Source organism: Cryptomeria japonica, chromosome 5, assembly GCF_030272615.1.
Source record: "Cryptomeria japonica chromosome 5, Sugi_1.0, whole genome shotgun sequence".
In the NCBI taxonomy this organism is placed as follows: Eukaryota; Viridiplantae; Streptophyta; class Pinopsida; order Cupressales; family Cupressaceae; genus Cryptomeria; species Cryptomeria japonica.
In genome coordinates, this window is record NC_081409.1 from 694,803,409 (window position 1) to 694,827,172 (window position 23,764).

Here is a 23,764-nt window from a genome sequence, read left to right on the forward strand (position 1 = left end):
ATCCCCCCCACCAAAACAAATTCAAAATTCAAATACACAACTACAACTTTAACTTCAATGTAGACTTAGTTGTTCATTTAACGAGCTATTAGATGGAGATCCCAAAGTCAATCTCTTAGAATATTTTTCTATATCTCCCCTAACAAGTAGGTGGGGAGTTACATGGGAGGTAGACCCGCAGGCTTACAGACCATTGGTATCCAAATATTTCACTTTGTAAGGCTTGATGAGCCCATTTGTACCAAGAGACCTAAAAGGTCCTGATAGGGTCAACTATGGTCAAATGGTGAAGAACATACAAAAAATATTTGAAATTTTTTAATTTGTTAAATTTAATCCATTATGACATGTTAGGGGTGTCCATGAATGCTAGGGTCAATTTTAGTAGTAATTTGTCAAAAATTGTAAAAGTTGCAAAAGTTGCAACATAGCAACTTTGCAAAAATGTGCAAAATGAAGCAAGAATGAGATCCATCAGTTTCAAATGTAGTTAGGAAGTTATAGAAGGTTGAATTTTTTTTATAAAACCTTGTTTGGTTGAGATCAAGAAGGGAGAGCAGTTTGGAGGGATTTTATCAAGGTGTATTCATCAAACCGTCAAAATTGTACAATAGTTTTGGGTGGTGTCTAATAGTTACTAGGCCATGAAGGCTCATTTTTTATGTAATTTTACCATGTACGTGTTTTTCAATGATATTTTAATAAAATTTATTTCCAATGAATACTTTTGTAGTCAATTCCATTAAGTTTTGTGAGAGTTACAATGTTTTTTGTAAATATTACCCGAAACCCTACCAAAGGTTACCCATTTTGGCAAAGTCTTCATATGTTTTGATTTTGCCATTGGATTTGGAAATGAATTGGAAAAAATTTCTATAACTAATTAATCTAGGATATGAATGGAATAGTTATATTGATTATTATTTTTGTCAGAGTTATGAATGACTATATTTCTACAGTTGATAGTGAAAATCAGACTTGTAAAGGCAGGAACAGTCATATTGAAGCATGTTATATAGATATATACAACCTAGTACCTGTATGAAACCAATTTTATTTGTTGGCCACATGAACTAACTTTAATTTTCTTCAATTTTTATCAATTTTCAAAAAAAAAAATGAGTAAGTTATAATCAGTTTTTTGAAAGCAACCTATTCAAAAAATATTTTTTGAAATTTATAGTTAGAAAATGATTTAGCAGAACTATGTATGGTCAAGTATAGATCCAAAACCTGGATGAGAGGAAGACTAATGATGTTACAACAAAAAAATTAGTAAGGCATTATGAGCGGTCAAACAGGCCCATTCCCCAAAATTGTTATTTTTTGTATAGGCTCTTGTGGTAGCCAAAATAGGAAGTGTGTGGAAGCAATGTTTGTGAGAGTTACTAAGAAGTTAAAATATTGTGTTAGTATTTGATTTTGTATAAGATATTATGTTTGATAGTTCTCTAATTCTTGAAGGTTATCAAGGGTGCAATGATGTTGTATTGATTTGCTACAAAAAGTCTTTGAAGTTAATAGGGTCTTGTGACCACTAAAAACCATAATTTCTATTTGGAACCTAGAGGTTAAGGGTGTTCTTGTGAGGTGAAGTTGGACATGATATTGAGAAGTTTTCAATTTGTTGAGTGTTGAAACCAACACTTTGCATTAAATTGGTATAAGAGCTAAAAGATTTGGGATTTATGTTGTTACTTGTTGATTTGATTGTAGGTGTTTGTTCCTATAAATTTAAATAAGAAGGTTTCTTAGAAGTGTGTGTGGGCAAACAAGTGGAGGTCTGTCATTGCCATCCTCCAATAAAGATTAATATGAGTAGAAGGTGCAAGGCAAAGAGAGAGAGAGGCATATTCTAGGATCTATTGTTGGGTCAGATGGATGGTTTTGAGAGTTGGTATGGTGAAGGAGTGAGAGAGATGGACATCTGACTAGTAAAGCACTTGAAGTTGTAGTCATTGAAGTGCTCTTCTAATGGGATTAAATGAGGAGGAAAGTTTACAAGGATAGTCTTGTGTCCTTTTGAAAGTGAACCTGATGACAAGAGAAAGATGTATGGCAAGAGGAAGAGTCAACAACAAATATGACACCAAGACAAGGAAAGAGCACAATTTTTAGAGAGATGATCACTCCAAGATAAGATGATATATTGTAGGTTGTTTTTCTATGTTTCCAAGGGACTTGGAAAATTTTCTAGGCCAGTTGTATGGTGTAGGAGCATGTAGCCATGGAGATGTATCATGAGGTTAAATTTAATTTTTATTTCTTTGTAATGTTTTATTCATGATTTGTAAGTTCTTAAGGGCCACTGGTATCCAAATAATTTACTTTGTAAGGATTGATGAGCTCATTTGTTCAAAGAGACCTAAAAGGTCTTGATAGGGTCTTGATAGTTTTTAAAATTTAATCCATTATAACATGTTAGGGGTGTCCATGAATGCTAGAGTCAATTTTAATAGTAATTTGTCAAAAATTGTAAAACTTGCAAAAGTTGAAACATAACAACTTTGCAAAAAAGTGCAAAATGATGCAAGAATGAGATCCATTGGTTCCAAAGGTGGTTGGGAATTTTTAGAAGTTTTAAAAAAATTTATTGAACCTCTTTTGGTTGAGATCAAGAAGGGAGAGCAGTTTGGAGGGATTTTATCAAGGTGTATTCATCAAAACATCAAACTGTTCAATAGTTTTGAGTGGTCCATTACAGTTATGGGGCCACAAAGACTCATTTTTATATAATTTTACCATGTAGGTGTTTTTGAGTGGTATTTTAATTAATTTTATCTAAAATGAATCCTTTTGTAGTCAATTCCATAAAGTTTTGTGAGAGTTACAATTGTTTTTCTAAAAACTACCTAGAACCCTACCAAGGGTTACCCATCTCGGCAAAGTCCTCATTATTTTTGATTTAACCATTGGATTTCACTATAAATTGGACAAAAAAATTGTAAATAGGTAATCAAGGATCTTACTACAATAATTATGTTAATGATTATTTTTGTGAGTGTTATGAATGATTGGTTTTTACAGTTCATAGTGAAAATATGACTAGTAACAACATGAACACTCACATTGTAGCAAGTTGTATAAACATATACAACCTAGTTTTTCTATAAACCAATTTTTATTTGTTGTCCACATGAAGTAACTTTAATTTTCTTCAAGTTTCATCAATTTTCATCAATAAATGATTAAATTCTGATCATTTTTGTCAAAGGAGCCTTTTTAGAAAATATTTCCAAAATTTGCAGTTAGAAAATGTGTTAATACAACTATCTATGGTCATTTATAGATCTAAAACTTGGAGGAGAGGAAGGATAATGATGTTACAACAAAAAAAAAAAAATTATCAAAAAGAAATAGTAAGGCCTTTCAAAGGGTCAAATAGGCCCATTCTTAAAAACTATCATTTTTCTATTTAGGTTCCTATCACTGCCAAAATAGGAAGTGTGTGGAAGAAATGTTTGTGAGATTTGCTAAGGTGTTGAAATTTTGTGTTAGTACTTAAATCTGTATAAGATATGATGGTTGATAGTTCTCTGATTCTTGAAGGTTATCAAGGGTGAAATGATGTATTGAATTGCTACAAGAAGTATTTGAAGTTAGTAGAGTCTTGTGAACACTAAAACCCATATTTTCTATTTGGAACCTACAGGTTAAGGGTGTTCTTGTATTGTGAATTTGGATATTATATTGAGAATTTTTTAGTTTGTTGAGTGTTGAACCCAATGCTATGCATCCTAAATGGGTCCCTTTGTATTTTTATTTTATTTAAATATAAATTATTATTTTGGTCAATTTCATAAATTCTTGTTTAATAGTTTCTTGAAGAAATGTCAAAATAAGTTTAATAGCATTATTTTGTAGAATTATTAATGTTTTGAAAAATAATTAGTCATTTGAATCATTGATTGCCCTTTAACAGTAAATTGTTTGAAGTGTTGTCACGGAGGATTGCACCCATGATGCTAAGTGTGAAACTAAACAATCCTGTGAAAAATGGAAACACCTTCGAGCCTGTGGGTTGCTCAAAGTGAAGGTGAATCTCTAGGTTATGGGTTGACTTCCCTTGAATCCCTCCTAAAACTAAATACTGATGTGAAAAAGAGTGACAAATAATCTAAAAATATTGAAATCTATAGCTAAACTAGGAGGTGATACACCAAAAATTATAATGATAATAGCCTAAACTCACAAAAATATGATAGAACTTCGCCCACACAAAGTAATTTTATTCTCCAACAAGATAAACATTTCCTAGGAAAACTAAGGAAATCATAAAATTGGAAAGGAAAACTAGTTTCACTACCAAATTCACAAATGTCTCTTGTACACAACCTAAAACATGTGATTATATGAAAAGCAAGGATACATGCAACATGAAAGAAACTGAAATTCAAAGGTTTCCAGATATCCAAGGAAATATGCTATATATAACTAAAAAATAAACTGAAGTGCTGAGATACAATATTTTTTTGCAAAAATGTGTATGCAGAAACAAAGAACCAAAGGGAAAAAATGAGAGAGAGAATATATATAACCCATTATGTACATCTCCTTCAAAAACCCTAATAAAGAAAATCTACATGAGAAAAAGCCTTGGGCAAATCTACCCAACATAGCCTAAAAAACTCATGTGTAATTCTGCCAAAAATACCCTCCAATGCTCAAAATAGAACCCCAACTTATGTTGCATGAAAAAAATAGGACCTCCCTACTATAAATAGAATTGTTGCCACTGCTATAAATAGCCCTCAAAACTCATCCTTTAAAAATCTGCATGGAAATCTTGCCAAATATAGGCCATGAACTTAAAAATAAAACCCGTCCAATTGAAAGATGCATGATATGTGAAGCCAAAAATAGCTCATGAAAACAAAAATTACTCCCTCTCTCATGCCAAATATAGCTCGAAAATATCCCTTTATGAAAATTGCATGCTGAATGATATTTTTGCTCTCTTAAAATAACATTATTTTAATATTCAAAATAAAAAAACTCATTTTATTTTAGATATTAAAATAATATTTTTAAATTCGTTTGATTCTTACAATTTAATATAATTTATTAATATTTTTATAGAGAATAAATCTTTAATAAATTTATATTTAATTATAATTTACAATTTAAAACTCAAAGAACATAAATCGTTATTATGTTTTTAATATATGTTAGTTAAGATTTTTTGAAATAACTAAATCTAAACTAATATATATATTAATTATAATATGATTAATAAATAATATAGCTTTTAGCCCTTTGGAGGGGCATATAATAGCATGCAATTTGTTTTGTTTTCCAAAAATGCAAATAAAAGAAATACAAAGCCTATTCGATGGACATTAGGGCATATAGAAAATGATGAGAACTTCAAACCCTACAATTATGCAAAACCTTCTCATTTTGCATTGTATCTATTGTCTTGCTGGAGAAGTCTCAAGTAACCACCATGCATCTAGGGTTTGAACCAGGGTTTTGAACTAGGCATTAATAGGGATTTTGATAAGCGTGGTATGTGTACTGAGACTTTTCTCTCTAATCATGTCGTTAATCTTTTATGAAGAGAGATTCTTTCCATGCAAAATATGTGTCTTATCTTGCATATTTTCAGCATGGTAAGTAGGTGCTTTCTTCTATCCTATGTCATTATCTCTTCTTGAAAGAAATCACAATAGTACCTTCTCATACCTTTTTGGGTGCTATTGTTTTATCCATTTGTTCAAAAACCCTTTATCCTGCCCTTAATGAAGGACTCCTCTTAAATAACTTTGGCAGTATTAAGGGTTTGTTCTTTATTGCTAGTCATTGTTAGTTGTTTGAGATTGCATTTTTGTTTCCATATTGTATATGCACTGCCTTCTATATTCTTTCAATCTAATAATGTTCCCTTTGACACTGACTATTCCTTTTTTTGGTGTCATGATTATATGAGACTTGTGCATGTTTTTTGAGGAGAATGAACTATATATTTCTCTATATTTTATGATGAATTGTCCTTTATACTCTACTAATAATAGTGCCCTAAATATTGTGACTATGATAGCATTTGTTGTAGGCCTGAGAATCTTGGTTGAGTTTGAAGACTGCTCACTATTATTCTTTTTTTTGCTATGATATCTGATGTACAATCATATGACTGTTGCTCCTTAACTGTCCCTATTTAATATGCCCATTGCTCAATGAATGGTATTTTCACTCATTTGATGTTCTAATTGCCATTTACTATGGCTGAAAGTCTAATTCTAATGCACATGGATACATATCTTCAGGGATGCTCAAATAAATCCTTTTCATGCTTGCCCTATATCATGACTGCACCCAGGCTACATATATGCATCTTTGTTGATCAATGACTTCTTGTACTTGTTTTTTGATATCCTTCAACTTATTTTATTAATTGCACTCTTGATAGATATAATGTTCTTTCTGCACTTTGAATGAGATCTAGATCTTTGTATTTCACTATTTCTATGTTAAGGGATAAGGTTGATGATAGTGCATGCTGCTATCACCTTTTTTTTCTATGTATTGGTGTGATTATGACAGTATTAGAGAAGCTACTTTTAATTTGATGTGACTGCACTTTCTTGATGATATGGTTTTCAAGGCTTACTGTTATCTATATATCACTATTCAAACTGTCTCTTGAAAGATCTCTTTTATGAACTTACCATAAAGTTGATTTCTATGACTCTATATAATATGGCAAGCTTTTACTGCCTTATACATCAACCTCACACTAGAGCTATACTCTATGGCATTAAAACTGTGTATGAGACTGTGCTTAATGAGATTTCCACCACCATTATCTATGGAAGGTATTTTGATTATTGTACCAAGTATGTACTATTGATGTTTAGGGTACAATTTATCATTGATACTTTGTCTTGCGTTGTTGTTGTCGTTTGTGACTGTGAAACTATCCTTTATGCTTTCACAAACCCTTGACTATTAATTTTGAGGAACAACATCTTCATTTGTCTTAAAACTTTGGCCAAGTCTAATATCACTATTTTGTTTCTTATATTCATTGATCTTCATTCTTCGTCTTTCCATAATGGTGTTTTCGGAATTGTATGAATGTGCTACCGAATCCATTTATGTGTAATATGTGGTCTATGCTCTTGTTCTATCAATGTTTTTTCTTATTGCTTTTCCACTATTATCTGAATACTGCACTATTTTGTAAATTAAATAATTACTTGCTGCAGCTAAAACTGCACTTTCTTTGTCATTAATACAATGATGATTGTGCTTTTGATGTCTTCTGGGGGATTTATTATCATTTGGTAGAAATCACTATTGTATCTTACTTTCTTGTGGTCTTTATTTCATCATGACTTTTCCTTACCATAATAGCAGTCTTGTAGCTGCATCTTCACTATTTTTTGCTCTTATGAATGATTGTAATCTATGTCTTGGAGCTTATTATTTGACTATTGTAGAATCAACTGATAAAGTACCTTGTCTGGGAAAACTCTTTATTTGCACCCTTTCGAACTGGTGCAAAGTTTTCTAAATCCGTGAATTGGTTTTTCACAAGATTTTCTAGGTTTTTTCATTTCTTCCTTTCCTAATTTCTGTGAAAAATACGCAATAATTATGATCTGAGTTTTTCAGAGAAAATGGAGACAATATGACTGCATTTTTTGACTACAAATTATGATCACTTCATAATTTCTCTAATATAATTGCTATTGTATGAATTATTGCACTATTATTATCATTTAGTTGTGACTCTTCTTTCACTGCACTAAGACATCTCTTGACTGTCTTTGGCTTTTATTCTCTAATGATAGTCTTATACCCAAACTGATCATTCTTCAGGTATGTCTTTATCATAGTCTGGGTCTCTTCAGCTTCATGTGAATAACAATTTTTGTGTGAACTATATATATTCTTTTCAAAGCATATTAATTATAAATCTTTACAAAGGCTGCAATTTCTGAGTTCTTACTACTCTTGTTGACTGTTATTGTTAAAAAGGTTTGTGCATTACACCAATGTTGTTGATTTGACATAAATCACCATCTTTAAGTACTTGGTAGGGTTGCTCCTTCTTTTTACTATCCTAATGCATTCCTTTGAAGAGGTGAAGCATGTAAAAGATGATGTGTATTAATTATTATGGTTGTTGTTCCTTTGTAACACTTTTATTATTTATGTAATAGTTATATAAGCTTTCATATCTATGTCATTCCTATGACTGTTTTAACAATCACTGTCATCCTTAGGCTTCTAAAGGTTGCTCAATTAATCAATGATAAAATTCACTGTATCGTATACACTCAATTGCAATCTTACTATATTTGTTTTCTTCTATCATGAGTCTACTAATGTTTAACAATTATAAAGGTTATTTTCTCATGATATGAGCTTTCTCCAACCATTGCCCTATTCTTCACTACCATTATATTGACTACTCCAAAACATACTATGACATTGAGATATGAGAATTGTGTTTTGCTCCTTAGGGCTTAGTCATTTCCATCTATATCCAATCTTGTTGGGCATATCTTGCACGATCATACCTATTGATATATAACTGTCTTTTAGGTATCTTTTCTATGTGCTTACTGTGCATTGAATTTTGGTGATTGTTGAATTTCCTTTGCATATATGTTTAAGACCATGAATAATTATGTTCAGGTACTTGATGTCGCTGTCATGAAACCTTTTATAGTTCTACTCTGATATTTTGTTTGTCTAATGAACATGAACTCATAGAACTTAATATTTTTAAGGCCTTCATACAGTTTTTTACTCGCAAGATGGATCTAATCATCTATTGAGCATGGGATAGAGTTCTATTCACTATTGTATGTGTTTTCATTGAATGGTAGCTTTTCTTGTCATTGAGTGATAATACATGGGACTTTGGATATGGTTGTGTTCATGTTTAGTAGCTGATTTGTGTCACTATGTGAGTAGTGACATGTAAGTTGAGCTCAACCGCTTCGGGAGCCCATTTTAACCCACATACATGATATTTATGAAAAGAAAACATGTATCTGCACATGGAACAAATAGTTAGATAAAAACATGTTTCTCGCTAATATGGCATGGCATCTTTTCACACTAGGAGTAGCATAGTGTATGTAGGAGTAAAAGCAATAACCCAAAGCTCTAACCAGATTATTTTCCTCTCTGTTTCAGGTCATCTCATGGAGTGGATAGTGGGATGCTTGGATCAACAAACCAGACCAGAAGACCTTTTTGCAGAACTCATCATCCTATCAAGCAATGATGGGTTCTTTCTTTCCCTTCTTCCTACATTCTTTTGTTCCTTTTGTGTTTGCATTTCTATGATCAATGTGATCTTTTCTCAGCTATTTCCATGGCTTATGTAGGATCTTGTAGATAGTTTGTTCTTTATAAATGAAGATGTATTACATGCAAATTTTTTATTCATGTATATCTTTCTTAATTCATACATTGCATATTGGAATGAGATACTTATATTTCATACATATTTATTTAATGAAGATAGAAAACTTTTGGAAATATTTTGTCTACCTTTTTTGCAATACATAAGACCTATTATAGGTCACCAAAATTTTTAGGTGTGATGAAATTTTGGTAACAGAAGGCATGCCTAGTTCCCATTGAATGTGTTACTTATGTGATGAAGCCTTGGAGGCACTTGATGTATAAATTGGCATGACCAATTTATTGATGTATGGAGTGAATAATTAGGTATTAGGGTGATCTGTACAAAATTCAACACATGTTGATTAATAATATGAGATTATAGGACCATGTGATTTAGTTAAAAAATGTAAATATTTATCAAATTCATAGATGCTCTAGATCATATAAATCCTCTAAAACTCATTTCTAATATTATGATTCTAAAATAATTATAACATGTTATAACAAACTCTTTGTTAATTGTTTGTGAAATATTTTTTAGTGTACTGCGATTTTGGAAGTTATATAAAGATGGCATATACATAAATCATTATTGTTTTATTTATGAATTTAGAGTTACAATCAATCATTGTTAATATTTTATAATGTGTCTTTACACTTTACGTGCATTTAGTCCCAATACAACATATATCTACCTGAGGAAGAAATTATTATTCTGGTGAGTCTCCTTACCATTTGATTGTTAATTATAAAATATAAGAGAAAATATAAAACAATTAAACTAAAACAAACACCAAACACCAAACAAAAATAACATAATAGTTTATGTGGTTCACCTTACTAGCTACATCCACCAAAAAGTAAGGAGAATAACCTATTAATTAATATCCAATCTTACATATAGTACATAGACTGCACACATCCATTTATGTACATTCATATTCAGGTATGAAATGAATAGTCTAGGAAAGTCCAAAATTCACTTGACCAGTGGGCTTCACATACCCAACAATCACAGTCAAATCATAGTCAAATACATCTTCTCCACTGACTCTTTCAAACACAAACTCACCCATTATTTTATAATCAGGAATAAAATCAACCCTATTTCCTATGGTTTCAAAAGATTACTCATCTATAATAGCCAATGAAAAGATCTCCTCTATTTTCCTCTAACCATAATTTCTTACTCTATGCTTGGCATCTGATATGGCATGCCCTTGCACATCCAAAACCTTTGCCACAACATCAACATCACTCTTAAATTTGGTGTGGCCAAAATACATAATACTATCACAAAATCTCCCATAAAGCAAAATATTACTGGACTTAATATCTTCATGAATGATGAGAGGATCATAGTCAGTGTTTAAGAAATAAAATGGGAGAATCTTGAAATGATGCCCATCATGATTGCCACCAGTACTAATAGGTGTATCCTCTACCTCTAACCTCAATGGTGTCCTTTCTTTTTTCTCCCTATGTAACAAAAGGTGATTCATTAATATAACAACATATGTAATCACTTTCATTCTTATGACAATTTGTGTCTGCCTCCTATTTGATGGTGAAAAAAGTGTAGTTGCCTATTGAGCCCAACACGTTGTCTTCTTGTAAGACTTGTTGCCGCCATTAACAATGCAACTCCTAGTCTCTGACAAGTCCAAGAGTGTGGAAACAGTCTATTCCACGGGTTCCTTGGCCTTCACTAGGTTTATCATAATACAAGGGCATTGAATTGACAACACAAAATCCTTGGGATTGTAGAAACCCTCAAGAGGAAATGCATCAATCTATCTCAACATGTTTTCTAAATTATCTCTCTATACCCCCTCTTCTATCCAAGAGGGCAAATTATTTGTTGACATCTTTCGAATTACCATCTGTAGAAGAACATGCTGATGAAAACCTTTCACCTTGTCTTGGGTTTTGATAATTTTGATCATAATGCCCATTTTTGTATACAAAGGGCTCTACAATGCGACTATGCTCCCTTCCATAATGGTTTTCTCCTCCACTATGAGCTAGACTTGGGCTTGGGACATGTTTTTCATCTTTGTAGTCATCCTCTTTATATTCTAAAGTTCTTGTGTAATTGGTGGATTGATCCCTACTACGCCGTGCATACTCCCTACTCTCATCTTTCAAATACCTCTCACCTACTCCATTAGGGCTAGTGACATCTATGGCCTTGGAATGACTATAAGTGCTTTACTTGAAAACCAACTCCATCGATTCACCCTATTCATCAATAGGCTCTTCTACAAATCTATCCTCTTGTATGGCCTCCTCATCTCCAAGCTAGGAAACATATTGGACTTCTTGACCCTCTTTATGACCCTTCCTATCTCTGTGTTGTCTATCCTCCTCAACATAATGGGAGTGCCTCTACATCTTATCCAAGGCCATGCCATCTACAGATCTTTTTGAAGCCATAATTACTCTTGGGCTCCCTTGCATTGCTACCTCACACCAATCTACACCCTTGTCATCATGGGAAGAAAAATCAATAATAGATTCAATTTAGGTTTCTGATGGCATACACTCTTGCTCCCAAAATATTTTGATCTCCTCTTCTTCAACAATAGCTTCTTTTCTAGCATTTTTCTACAACGAAATTCCAATTGAGGCATCATGGAGTTCAACCTTCCCAACACTAATGCCAACAACTTACCGAACATCAACAGTTTGGCAAATACGTGCCAAAGCTAGCTCAAGAGAGGATTAAATAAGAACCCCAACAACCTTCCCTTTAGTTGAATTCTCCTCTTCAACTAAATTCTCCTCCTTAGTTGAATTCCCCTCTTTTGTCTAGCCATCCCCCCAATGTACAAGACGCTTGAAGCATAGAGAAATATGGAACGTAAAACAACCAACTGATTCTAAATTTTAACTCCTTCCTCCATCTTTTCTCAAGCCAACCATGGCTTTGATACTAATTTATAATTATAAAAGAGTACAAAAAACATAAAACAATGAAACTAAAATAAACACCAACCAACACATAACATAATAGTTTACATGGTTCACCATAACTGGCTACATCCACCAAAAAGAAAGGAGACTAATCTATTAATCAATATCTAATCTTACATACAGTACACAGATTGCACATATCTATTTATACATTCATATTCAAGTATGAAATGAATAGTTTAGGGATGTCCAAAGGTCATGTGATCCTTGCCTATACCAAACAACACATAACACAATAGTTTACGTGGTTCACCATAACTCGCTACATCCACCAAAACACAAGGAGACTAATCTATTAATCAAAGTTTTCAAATTATAGATTTTTTTTAAAAATGTAATTGGTTCAAAATTGTTACATTTAAATGCAATTTTTTTTGGTGATTTTTTAATTTTTTTGTTATTAAAAATTTATTGTCTTCTTACTAAACTTTCACAAAAAAATTAGTAATTTAAATAAAATTAAATCATTGAAAAAATAACAATCATCTCTCAACATAAGATTTTAAGCTTATATGGCAAAAACAAATTAATATTATTTTTTTAATAGTTTAGCTATTTTAACTTTCAATTCAAAAAACTTTAATAATAGCAATTATTATGTAAATTTATTGTTGTTAAATATGTTAATATATTTATTTTTGTTTTCGTATTAATATAAAAATCTAATTGAATTATAAAACTTATTATATTTTAGTCTAAATTAATTACATGATACAAATAACTATTATTATGAATATTACATAACCTCAAATATTTCAATTGCAAAATTAAATAAATATAAAAAAAATTATTTTAAAGGATCTTATATATATATATATAGACACACACACACACACACACACACACACACATATATATGTATATATGTATATATATGTGTAGACGTATAAAAATGACCATATTCCTAAATGAATATTTTATGTTCATTTCTCTATTTAATTAAATCTAATTAAATTGAATCACCCACATTCCTCTATTTAAATTAAGTAAATTACTCAATTTATTTAAATTAAATTCACTAGACTTCTTTTTACCATTTAATGAATAAATCATTTTATTCAATTAAATCCCTTCTATCCCCTTTTAATTAAGTTCAAATTTAATTAAATAGTTATCCTAAATTAAATAAATCTAATTTATTAAATTACCCCAAATTGCAACCAAATTGAAGTAAATTCATTTTATTTCAATTAAATCCTATTATCCCTCCATCCACTTGCAAAATCCTACATCTCCCACTTGCCTCCTCAACCCTATTCCTAAGCCCCTTCTAGATACTTCTAAACACTTCTAATTAGCCTAACCCATCTACTAAACTTTGTCACATCCCTAAGCAAGGGGAGGTCACTTCTCAAATCCTCAAAGTCTTTGAAAAACTTTAAAGGCTTTAACCACTTAATTTTCCAAGTCTCCCAAACCATTAATGGTTAACTCAACCCTCTAGCATGATTAGAGAATTTCTCTAAACTTAACCTCCATGTAACCCAAGGGTCTTATCAAGCCTTCAATGCTTTGACCATTGTTATCCCTTAATCCTTTGCACAAAAGTTTATCCTTAGGGTTAAAGCTTGATCCAATGGGTAATCCTAACTTAAACTTTAACCCTTACCCCTAGGATAACCATGAGGTCTTCTCAGGCATTTAATGCCTCCAACCCCTTTTCTCAACCCAACCCTATGTTGACATTTGTCACCATTTCATTGGTGCCAATTACAAACATAGATCCCTAACTTTCAAACTTGGCCCTTGATTATATCTTTCAATCCTGACCATCCATTGCCCTATTTTTGCTATAAATAGAGCTCTCATTCCTCCATTTTAAGATCCAAGTCTTTAGCATCATACTTATGCTCAAATACATTCAAGCTTTCATACCATTTTATGCTCATCATTTTAGCCTCTTTTTTAGATAGAAATTAATCTAAATATGCATGTTTAGAGTACTTTTTTTATCATTTAGCTTAAATCAGGGACTAATATTGTATGCTAGGGTATTCTTGTTTACTAACCTTGTCATCTTATAACTAGTTTATTTCATTTATAGTTTCATGCATAGTTTAGGATGCATCTCATCTTAAAATCAAAAAAAGCATCCCTTGTTCTTACATTTGTCATCCCTAAACCATTTTGCTCAGTGATCTGAGAGTAAAAACATTGGTTTGAGGGACCTTGTGAGATAGAGAAACATGGAACCAACCTTGGGAAGCTAAGCCATACTTCATGACTTCATAGCTTGCACCAAGAAGTTCTATGGGTGTGTGGACAAGTCTCCCTATAACTCCAGTTTTCACATTTTTAGTTCTATACACCCAATTTTCCCGCATACATTTCTGGCACCCATTGTGGGGCTCTACCCCATATATCTAATCAATTTTGAAATATAACCACTTTTGCAGGTCCATGGAAAATGAGAATCAGTGCGTGGGAATCATTCCCTAGTGCATATGGTCAACAACCTAGCGCATCCATTTCACTATTCAGCACGTTGGGTCCATCATCTAGCACTTCAAGTCTATTTATTAGTGCATAATAATATTAAAATTTTCCTGTAAGTCTTGACGTGGGAGAAAAATAGAGCAGTGCTTCCAAAATATAGAGTAGCGCATCCCAAAAATAGTGTAGCGTGTCACCAATTTCTTTTAGCGCATCATGGATATTTTGTAGCGCATACAGTTTGTTCTATAGAGCATCGAAAATAGACAGAAATCACAATTTTAAAATTTATAACTAGGAATAAAAAAATAGACTTGTTGAAGTCCACCAGCCATCTAACATTTTCAACTTGTTTTCTTGCAGGATCCTAACAAATCTATTGCAGATGGGAGCTTAAAATTTTAAAAATATTAAGATAGTTTTTTCACTAACTTAGTTAAGTTAGTTTAAATTTTTAAACTTCTTCTATTCTTAAAAATTGAACTCACTTATTTCCTTTGGGCTGTAAAAAGAACCACAAAATCAATCTTTCTTGCTTTTTTAGGAGAAAATTTTCTCAAATTTGGGCTCTAAAAAGAACAAGTCAAATTTTCAAGTTTTGAAATCAAAAGGGGTAAAAAGAACTTCACCATCCTTTGGTGCATAAAAGGATTCACTTCATTTTTTTATTTTTTTTAAAGTTAAAGAATCACACTTGTCCTATTTTGTTCACAACAAAAGAAGGAAGTCATTCCCCTTTACCAATTTTCTTTTGTTGACCACATCGAAATTTTGCTTTGTTGACCAGGTTCCTTTACTAGATTAGATAATCATTGCTTTGAGGAAATAAAAGGAACACCATGCTTGTTGGAGCAACATCTCCAAGTAGAGGTTAGCAAATCACTGAATTGAAGGATTAAAAAGAACCTTGTTTGCCTTGTCTCGAAAGTGGAATTTATATGTTCTCCCCTTAACTGGGTGATCAAAAAGCCAAACCACTCTTAAGCTTTCTGTACTCCAAGCATTTACATCCTTTAGCAAGCCTACCTTCCTGAGGAGTTGGAATCAAATCTTAAAGCCATTTATGGCTGGTGTGAAGGGAACAACTTAAGTGGCAAATGGCTTTGACGCCAAGTGTTCCAACCCACTATAATCAAAAGTGGAAAGTGACGAAAGTCCTTTTCAATGGTTGCGCACAGCGATTAGCCTTCCCCCAGTATCCTCAAGATATGTAAGGCATTTGTTCTAAAGGTTGGGAAGCCTCCTAAGGGAGTTTATCACTGACGACCGAATAGGAACGCTGATTAAGAGCCATAGAAATAGAAACTTTGAACCGAGTTAGTAACCAGACATTTATAACATCATAGTGCAAGGGTGGGGAAGAATTCGCCCCCAAGATTACTCACCATATATCTCCCAAGATAACTACTCAATTGTGAAGAAATTCACTTTGAGTTAATTTCTAACAAAAGGCAAAAAAAGGGCACCCTCTAGGGGGTGACACGACTGTTTGAGCTGACAGAGTATCGAGACTAGTGGGCTATGATGGTATTTATGACCTTTGAATAAAGAGTCTTTCTGAAGTGTATTTTTCGTATCCAAACCTATTAGAACATTGAGGATTTGAACACATCCTCGTAGAACATACACTTTTTGTTAGATTAAGCAAAATTGGTTGTCTTATTTGTGCTATGCTTGCATTTACTACTTCAAAAAATCATCCATCAAGGTTAAAAAACTCACAATCAAATCTGAAAATTGCAGAAAAACCAACCAAAGGAAAAATCAGGGCAGATTAGTGCATGGGAACAACTCCTTAGCACGTAGGGTATTTTTGTTAGCGCATCCAAGCATCAAGTTATCACGTTTGTTCAAAATAGTAGCGTTTTATCCAAATTCCAAAATAGTGTTAAACAATTAGTGCATCAGGAAAATAGGCTAGCGCGTTGAAGCGTCAGCTTAGCACGTGAAAACCAAACTTTAGCATGTACACGTCATAGACCCATACTAGCACATAGCCTTTCAAAACAGACAGAAAATAAAATTTTAAATAGTCAAAACTTTAGCGCATGGTTGGGGGCAGCCTAGCTTTTAAAGTTTTGTTTTTACTACTCTGCTTTGATGAAAAATGATGTTGATGGAAAAAGGCTTCTGAAGATGTTTTCAAATTTTTTTGAAAACATCTTCAGAAGTCTTTTTCCATCAACATCATTTTTCATGAAAGCAGAGTAGTAAAAACAAAACTTTAAAAGCTATTTCTTGACAAAGTTTGTGTCAAAACAAATGTTGTAAAAATCTGAAACTGATCACACGGTAAAACATATCTATCCTATCATAATCTGAAAACCTCATCAAAAGTATCAAAAAAATCTTTTACCATCTCACGGATTTCATCTCAAAAACACTTGTTTAAAAATTTCAGGCTGTCAAATGAAGTTTCCATATCGGGAGACTTTTATCCATATCATTTGACACGCTTTATCGTGAAGGGGCATCTAAACCTTCACTTTGATAGAGTAAGACTTGAATTTTTAAAACAAGATCAACTAAATCCAAATAAATTGAAGGAAACCATTAAATCACTTATGCATGACTAATCTCCATATTCTGAGAAGAAAGAATCTTTATCGTAACATCACATTGAAGAAACAACAACCAAGTTTTTCCAAATTCCTCAAAAGAAATAAGTTTTTATACATCAATCATCAACTTTTCAAGTCTCATCGAACATTTCTTCATCACGTTCAATGCTATATCGAGAACAAATCCATTGAATTTGACAGGGAGACTTTGAAAACTAGAGCATATTGCCAAAAATCCGCATTCAATCAATGAATTAATCATGGAGGAAAGATCAATCTGGCATTCTTACTCGATGAGTGCATCACTTACAACACACCCCGATTTGAACCACCCACCCTAGAACAACATATTGAAGAGGATTTTGTCCCCTTTGTCACAGAAAGCTTCTACTAAGATGCTTGTAACTCGCTCTCAACTAAACAAACAAAGCGAAGCAACACCAGAATCAAGCATGACTTGAAGGTTATCTAATCCATTTGAAGGACCACATCTAGAAGAACCTGATATCACAAAAGAACTCCTTTGAGAATGTCAAGAAAGAACTTCCTTTCAAAAACTTGTAGAAAGACTCATGGAAAATGACAAAGAGAAGTATCTACTTATGCTCAAAAGTAAAGGCATTAAACTTCCTGAAGATTTAGATGCAAACATCTTTAGAACCAGATCTCAACAATATGCATATCAAGAACAACAAAGAGAAGAGGAAACTCGTAACCTTGAACAACACATACCTAAGCAACACATTCCAGAACAACGTATACTAGATATGCATATACTCGAGCTAGAAACTCGAGAGAAAAATATACCATTTAACACACCTTTTCAGCTAAGAACTAATACAAGGGAAGAGTTTCTTCCTCGGCAAAATAATGCACCTTTGGTTGCTCTTACTCAAAAAATGCAAATGTTACAAAGACAAATGCAAGACATGCAACAAGGGACAACAATGCGGTACTCATTAAATGAAATCTGTCCTTATCCATTTGATAGAAGATTGAACATGGTGCCTTTTCCTCCAAACTCAAACGTTCCCAAATTTGATAAATACAATGGGAAAAGTGATCCCCAAAATCATGTTCGAGAATTTTGCACAATGAGTCTTGAATTCGCTCATGATGACACCTATCCAATGAGGTTATTCCCAAGAAGCTTGGGGGCACAAACAATGGAGTGGTTATCTAAGATCATAGCTCCTGTTAGATCATTTGATGAGCTTGTCAACAAATTTATAACATAGTATTCCTATAACATTCAACGTGATATCACCATGCTAGATGTCTGTAATACCAAATAGAAAAATAATGAAACATTCATGGCATTCCTTCAACGTTGGTGCCATATGGTTTCAAGATATCCTCACGATATTCCTAAAAAGGAGAAAATGGAAATTTTCATCGACAACTTGAATAGTGAGATGAGTTATAGGCTCAAGCTCCAATGCATACCGTCTTTCGCTAAACTAATTGAAAATGGTATTCAAGTGGAAGAAACATGTGTCAAGAAAGGAACACTAAAATTCTTCAAAGAAGGATCAGGTTCATCAAACTACAACAATCAAAACAACAACAACTTAGACAAATCTAGGTTTTGGACCAGAAATAAAAACAATGGAAATGAAGGTAGCAATGAACCAAATGATCCAAAATCCAAGCAGCCCATGCTCACATTATCAGGAAATCCTCAAGATACAAAAAATTCCAAAGGTTCTAACCCTAACACTAACGCTTGCACACCTAATATCAATCAACGGAATACCAATAATGCAAACAATACCACCAATAACACAAATCGAGGACCTAACAATAATTCATAGGGTACTACCAACACTTATCAAAAATGCATCTACAAACCACTGGGTCAATCACTAGAGTCAGCATTCAAAGAACTCCTGGCAAACAAGATTATCTCTTTGCTCGCAATCAGCAACTACGAACCACAAATCAAACCACCTTGGTGGAATGACTCACACTTTTGTGATTTTCATCGCAACAAAGGTCATCAAACAAATGATTGCATGAAATTGAAAAACATTGTTCAAGACATAATTGATAGAGGTGATTTAACAGTAGATGGTCTCAAGACAAATGATGACCATGGAGCTTTCAAGAATCCTCTTCCAAACTATAACAAAGATGGAGCTTCCACTTCAAATGATACCCATGGGGCACGTATCAATCATGTTTACAATAACACCATTAATCATATATCAGCTGTCAACAATCATGTAAACATCATCACAATCCGAGACCAGCATAATCATGAATCGTCAACGTAACCACCAAAGCTCAAAAATATGTCTTGAAAGGACATATGTCAACAAAAAACACTGTACCCAAACTTCAATATGATCTAGTCAGCCAACTACGCAAAACTCCTGCTCAAATATCCATACTAGAGTTGCTAAAACTTTCACCAAAACACAAAGACATATTGGAACAAGCATTATTGGAAACAAATGTACCTCAAGATCTAGATACTGACAAATTCCAAGCCATGGTCGCTCATATGACAAGGCCTCATAATCTCACTTTTTCTGAGCATGACAATATCTCATTAAGCCATCCACATAATACTCCTCTCCATATTGAAGTCATTGTCTATAACCATAGATTCAAGAGAGTATTAATAGGTGGAGGAGCTAGACTCAATATCTGTACCTTAAAACTTGTTCATGCATTGGGCTTCTCTGAAGAGTCTATTGATCCCCGTAAAAAGATTACCATAAAGGCATATGATGATGAGGAAAGGTCATCTAAAGGAACCGTGATGTTGCCCATTCAAGTTGGACTAGTGCAAAAAGATACTATGTGTCAGGTCTTAGATATAGATCTCACCTACAATATTTTGTTAGGTTGACCCTGGATACATGAAATGTAAGCAGTGCCTTCTACGTATCACTAGTCTATCAAATTTCCTTATAATAGACAAGAGATCTCCATATCTGCTGATCACAATCCAATACAACATTGTAATGCAATGGGGGCAGCCCAGCATAGTTTGGTTCCCCATAATAGGAAAAAAGTAGAGATCCTCAACATTAGATCTACAGACAGCAAAGACCGAATCATTATCTAGAAATTTCAAATGGCAAATACAAATCAAAGACCAAGGTATGGGAGAATACTCTTTGGAACCCCTATGTTTGGCCAAATTACTAACATCACCTAGATCTCATGGATTGCCTACTACATCAACGCATCTGGTAACTCAGCCCATCACCAAATTTGATGGTACCTTCATCCAATTGGGCACTCTAGCACATGAATCAGAAGATAAGGACATTCTTAGCTGGTTATACAAAGATGAGGAAGAAGGTAATAGAGCAGCTACTCTAGACATAGTTCTATTGACACACCTATATGGAAAGGGATACTTAATCATGCAGAAAATGGGATATGATGGTAAAGGACATATTCGAAAATGCAAAGGAGTCACGGGACCCATAGATCTTCCTTCACAGCCCAGTAGAGACAAAATTGGATTAGGTTGTAAATTCACTTTCCTATTAAGAAAGACGCGATGCATAACTACAAAACCTCAATGGAAAGCAAAGAAGGCCATATCTAAGCCACAAGAAGGCCATATCTAAGCCACAAGAAGGCCATATCTACAGCAGTAGCTCATCTTCAAACACCAGTATCTCAAGAACTGATAATATCATCTCTTGATACCATTGTTCCTCCCCGAGGAGGCACAGTCTATGAACAAATACAGAAAGTAGAAGCAGGATCTAACACCAAATCAACAAAAACTATCAAAATGGTATCCATCATCAAAGATCTATTTTCACCATACAACATACCTGTTCACAGCACTGATAGAATCTGGGATGATAACTCAGAGACTGATTCCAATGAATATGAATGGGGTACCTACTCAAATGCTACTACAGATATCCCTAATAATACTGGCACCATACCGCTTTCTCAGGAAGAGCATAACACAAAAGATAGACCTCTTGAATTTGGACTGCAGCATGTCTATGATGCCAAGGAAAGCGAATAAAAGCATTATGAACAAGTCTATATGGAAGATAATACCATCAAAGACCTTGAAAAAATCCTTGACTTCTTTAAAACAAAGACTAATCATGATGAAACCGCTGTCTTGACACTTACAGTAGCAGAACTTGATCCACCAAATGATTCCTTACCACTTGTCTTTCTTGACCTCATTGATTGGGACGAACCCGAAATACATGATATACCAATTTTCCCAGATGATAAATCTATTATCCATTACCTATGTACCCTTAAACTAAAAACAAGCTCTACCAATGAACAAAGTAATGATGTCTGCAAACCAGAGAGTGCCAAGTCTCTCAGTCGCAAAAATGAACCAAGTAAAAGATCTGATGTTGAAAACCAATCAATGGCAGCTCTAGATCACAAAAAAGTAAAAATCAAGGATGCATATGAGGGTGAAAACCTTTTCAAGGAACCTAAAGATGGGAGACTTGACACTCTTCCAGAGCACTTTCATGAGCAATCACCCATATTGATTGAGCCCACTCAATCAATCAAAATTGGTACCACATAAGCAGTCAAAAACATACACTTGGTAGAATACCTGACCGAAGAGGAAAGATCCACATTTATCATTTTTTTTAAAGAAAAGCAAATTAATTTTGATTGGTCATATGCTGATATGCTCGGAGTTGATCCACACTTAATCATGCATCACTTGTTCATCTCTCCAAGAGTTAAGCCAGTCAAACAAAAGCTATGAAAGATGAATCCACAGGTGGCACTCATGGTCAAAGCTGAACTAAAGAAACTATTAGATGTTGGATTCATCTGACCCATAGACTATGCAGAATGGATCTACAACATAGTGCCAATATCAAAACCAGATGGCAACATCAGAATCTACACTGATTTCAGAGATGTCAACAAAGCCTGTCCAAAAGATGACTTTCCTCTGCCCAGTATCAACATCATTGTAGACCTCATAGTGGGCCATGAAATTCTCTCACTAATGGATGGTTTCTTAGGCTATAATCAGATCAGAATAGCCCCAAAAGATCAAGACAAAACAACATTCACCTATCCTTGGGGAATGTATTGTTGGAATGTTATGCCTTTTGGCTTAAAGAATGTAGGGGCTACCTATCAGAGAGCAATTACAACAATCTTTCATGACATGATGCACACATTCATGGAAGACTACCTAGATGATCTACTAGCTAAGTCATTCACCAGAGAAGAACATCTTGGCATCCTAACAAAGATCTTTGATCGATTGGAGAAATTCCAAGTTCGACTCAACCTTAAGAAGTGTGTCTTTGGGGTTACATCAAGAAAGTTACTAGGCTACATTATCTCAGCTAAAGGTATTGAAGTGGATCTAGCAAAGGTACAAGCCATTATGGAGATACCACCACCAAAGAATATCAGTCAACTCAGATCTCTACAAGGATGACTTCAATCAATTAGGCAATTCATCGCTCAATTGGCTCATAAAAGTCTACCATTCAATCATTTTCTCCATAAAAATGTACCTTTCTGATGGGAGACCAAGTGTGCAGAATCTTTTTATCAAATCAAATAGTATATGATGAATCCACTAGTTCTAGTACCACCAGTAGCAGGGAAGCCACTTATTCTCTATATTTCAACAATAGATGTATCACTAGGGGCACTGTTAGCACAAGAAAATCAATAAGGAAAGGAACGGGCTATTTATTACATCAGCAGGACATTGAATGGCTATGAACTCAACTACACATTTATTGAGAAGGCTTGTTTAATAGTGGTCTTCTCATCTCAGAAGTTTTGACATTATATGCTAGCACACACAATTAAGCTAGTAGCAAAAATTGATCCTCTCAAATACCTACTCAGCAAAGAAGCTCTTACTGAATGATTGGCTAAATGGATCATGATTCTTAGTGAATTCGACATCCAATACATAGAAAGAAGAGCCATCAAAGGACAAGCAATTGTAGATCAACTAGCTAAAGCACTGCTACCAGGAAAACAAACTATGGAGATTGAATTTCCAGACAGGGACGTTCTTGCTATTTCTACCACGCAATGGACTCTATACTTTGATGGATCCTACACCCAACATGGTTTAGGTGCTGGCATTCTTTTCATCACTCTTGAAAGACACACTATACCAAGATCATATAGGCTTATGTTCCCATGCATGAATAATGTGGTTGAATATGAGGTATTGGTTATAGGCATCAAAATGGCTGTAGAATGGAAAATTATAGAGTTAATGGTCTATGGAGATTCACAACTAGTCGTCAATCAAATCAACAATGACTATCAAACAAAGGACGACAAGATACTACCCTAGAAACGAATGGTGGATGACTTCAAACAGTATTTTGTACACATCACCTTTGAGAAGATACCAAGGTTGAACAACAAAGCAGTCCATGCCATGGCTACTATTGCTTCATTAGTACAAATTC